The sequence below is a fragment of the Phycodurus eques genome, unplaced genomic scaffold (assembly GCF_024500275.1).
Source record: "Phycodurus eques isolate BA_2022a unplaced genomic scaffold, UOR_Pequ_1.1 contig_879, whole genome shotgun sequence".
NCBI classification, from domain to species: Eukaryota; Metazoa; Chordata; class Actinopteri; order Syngnathiformes; family Syngnathidae; genus Phycodurus; species Phycodurus eques.
The window spans coordinates 1-3,856 of record NW_026904875.1 but is presented as its reverse complement, the minus strand read 5'-3'; the positions used below and the strand labels follow the sequence as shown (position 1 = coordinate 3,856).

Genomic DNA, 3,856 nt, shown 5'->3' with positions numbered 1-3,856 from the left:
TTTAAAAACACAATGAAAATAAAGAGAAACGAGTAAATATGTGGTAATACCACATTTCTCCAACAGATGGCAGCAGATCTAGATAGCCTCACACTATATTTTTTAATATAGTTTTCTAATATTTTTGGTTCAAAAACAATGATAAAATGAGAAAGCAAGGCTATATAAATGCTCGGAATAAATCGGAAATAAAAAAACAGATTCGTTTTTACTGGTGTATTTTGATTTTTAAAAAAAGGATGCAATATGCATAACAAAATATTTTTTTAAAATAAGGAATGCTTTTTTAAAATGAGGAACGCTTCACGAATTTGCGTGTCATCCTTGCGCAGGGGCCATGCTAATCTTCTCTGTATCGTTCCAATTTTAGTATATGCGAAGCCGAAGCAACGCAATTGGTATACCTGCTGGGCAGGTATATAAAGAGCACATGATCGAACACATCCTAGAGGTCAGGTATCACCCCAGACCACTAAGACAACTCGACAACAGGAGTGCACACACGGCAATCTGATAGGCTGCCGGGGGGATCATGCAAATACATTTGAGCGCTGCCGGGGGGATCATGCAAATACATTTGAGCGCCGACGAGTGCCGTTGGTGCAGACAGAGGCCGCGCATCCTCGCTGCACCACTCCCTCGTAGGAATGCGGCCAAGGTGGGGGAAGGAAACGCCTCATGCGTGCTCGCACGAAACCTGCAGCGACACAGCGCAGCAAAACGAAGGAGAGCGTCCTGCAGATGGAAGTAGAAATTGGTGTCAAGCAAGTATGTCGAAGTGATTCATCGCGACGGACTCAGATCTTTTGTACGTCGGGGAGGAGTTCAGCTTGAGTTGTTTGCAAAAGTTACGAAGAGTTATTGTGTGTTGGAGGACATTTTGTTGGTGGATTTATTCAAAATCAAATCATAAGAAAGCTATTTCTTTTTCAGGCTATCGTCAGGGGAGTTTGAAATGATATAAAAGTGTTTTAGGATTGTATTTTGTGGAATAGTTATGGTTCAAGCTATTACTATAGGCGAACAGAAACATTTGAAGTTGGGGTGGCATTTTTTCCCCCTCTATTGTCTGTCCTTACATTACTGTATAATGATAATAATAACGATAACACATATGCTTTTTATTGGCTATCCATCCGTGTCGCTCACAGAAATGCATCAATGTAGTTTTTCTTCTGCTAACCACTTTTCCAGCATGCCAAAACAACACGCAAATCTTCTATTCTCTTGTACGTGACCTCAAGAGGTCAAGGCCAAGCTGCGGTTATCATTGTGCTTCATCACCAGCAGAGGGCGTTGCAGCCTGGAAGATTTGCTGAAGTGGAGCGACCTCCGCTTCAGGGTGTCTCTCTGGAAAAGGAGCTGTGCAATGTTGTCTTTCTGGGGTGACAGTGACGTGGCACCTCACATATTTATTTATGTGGATGCATTAGTTTGGAAGTAGGTTCAGTTGATTACAATTGTAATCTTGTCCACTAGATGGTAGCAGATATCCACACAAATAAAAAGCACCCAATATGACTAATTACAAGCGACGATCCCCCCAAGCTGAGAAGAATAGCACACTGGCCGACGACTTGAATACCTTCTACTGCAGATTTGAAAAGGACACTTTCACACCCCACACCCACCCAGCCGCACCACCGACCACCATCACTCCACCGACTTCTGCGTTAAGCATCCACGAACAGGATGTGAGACGCATCTTCAAACAACAAAAGATTAACAAAGCGGCAGGCCCAGACCATGTGTCCCCATCCTGCCTCAAAGTCTGCACAGACCAGCTCGCGCCAGCCTTCACTCAGATCTTCAATAGATCTCTGGAACTGTGCGAAGTACCATCCTGTTTCAAACGCTCCACCATCATTCCAGTCCCCAAGAAACCTGCAAGCTCTGCTCCAAATGACTACAGGCCTGTCGCCTTGACATCTGTGGTCATGAAGTCCTTTGAACGTCTCGTGCTGGACCACCTCAAGAGCGTCACAGGTCCCCTGCTGGACCCCCTGCAGTTTGCCTACCGAGCGAACAGGTCTGCGGATGATGCAGTCAACATGGGACTGCACTTCATCCTAGAACACCTCGACAGTGCAGGGACCTAGGCGAGTATCCTGTTCGTGGACTTCAGCTCAGCGTTCAACACCATCATCCCCGAACTCCTTTCCTCCAAGCTTCTCCAGCTCAGCGTCTCACCTGCCATCTGCCAGTGGATTTGCAGCGTCCTGACGGGCAGGGCACAGCAGATGAGGCTGGGAGAGACCACCTCATCCACACGCAGCATCAGCACTGGTTGTGTCCTCTCTCCGCTGCTCTTCTCTCTCTACACGAATGACTGGACCTCAGCGCACTCGACTGTCAAACTCCTGAAGTTTGCAGATGACACCACTGTCGTCGGCCTCATCAAGGACGGTGACGAGTCTGCGTATCGACAGGAAGCGGAGCGGCTGGAGCTGTGGTGCGGCCGACACAACCTGGAGCTGAACACGCTCGAGACTGTAGAGATGATCGTGGACTTCAGGAGGCATCCTTCGCCACGGCTGCCCCTCACGTTGTCCAGCTGCCTTGTGTCAACCGTCGAGACCTTCAAGTTCCTGGGAATTACAATCTCTCAGGACCTGAAGTGGCTGACCAACATCAACTCCGTCCTCAAAAAGGCCCAGCAGTGGATGTACTTCCTGCGGCTTCTGAGAAAGCACGGCCTGCCACGGGAGCTGCTGAGGCAGTTCTACACAGCGGTCATAGAATCAGTCCTGTGTTCTTCCATCACAGTCTGGTTTGGTGCTGCTACAAAAAAGGACAAACTCCGACTGCAACGGACAATCGAAACTGCTGAAAGGATTGTCGGTACCCCCCTACCCACCCTTGAGGACTTGCACGCTGCCAGAACTAAGACAAGAGCATGCAAAATCCTCTCGGACCCTCCACATCCCTGTCACCAGCTCTTCCAGCACCTTCCCTCAGGTAGGCGCTACCGATCAATGCAAACTAGAACTAGCAGACATTCCAACAGCTTCTTCCCTCTTGCGATCAACTTCTTAAACACCAAACCTACAATTCCATTACAACATGTTGGCAATTTTTTGACTTGAGTTTGTTGTCACATTTCTGTGGGGCCAATTATACATTACTCGTGCACTCACTGTAGTAGTCTCGCCACGCTGCACTATTTGCATATCTGTCGTTGACCAATACTGGCCACTCATGCCAGAGTAGCATCTGCTCCATTTGCACTGATTGAGGAGTATTTGCAACATTTGCAAAATCAACATTGTCCCAGATTATCGCACTACTCGTCACTTTAAACTGCATACACTCCTTGGTGTCTCAGCGCCCTTTGCACAATGGTCATTGCACCGGGCTATTGCAATATTAGTCATTTGAACTGCTCTAAGTGCTAGAGGACTCTGCATCTTTTGCACAATTGTCAAAAATAAATAAATGTACCGGCATTACCAGACAACTAGCAACCCTTTATTGCTCAGTGACTATTTTTTTTGTCAATGTCTTTATGTCTATAAAGTGTTCTCTTGTCAATTGACTGTCTGTTGTCATACTAGAGCGGCTCCAACTACCGGAGACAAATTCCTTGTGTGTGTTTTTTTGGACATTCTTGGCAAATAAAGATGATTCTGATTCTGAAGTGAAAACTCTGAGGATGAGGGTAAGGATGTTCCTCTTCCTCTGCTCTTTGGAACGGAATGATCAGGCATTCCTTCATCTCAGGGTCAACTGCGCTTCTCACTTGGGCCTCAAGTTCCCTCAACAGCTCCGCAAAACCACATCACCAATTATTCCAGGCTGCAACGCCCTCTGCTGGTGATGAAGCACAATGCTAACCGCACCTTGGTCTTTGTGTCAG

The 3,856-nt window shown here is 47.0% G+C and overlaps 1 non-coding gene across 1 annotated transcript; it reads right to left on the bottom strand.

Annotated features, from left to right (window-relative positions):
- Positions 1-287: 287 nt before the first annotated feature.
- On the bottom strand, positions 288-393 carry LOC133398992 (U6 spliceosomal RNA). The gene has a single exon (XR_009768150.1). It is a non-coding gene; the product is annotated as a U6 spliceosomal RNA (small nuclear RNA).
- Positions 394-3,856: the final 3,463 nt, after the last annotated feature.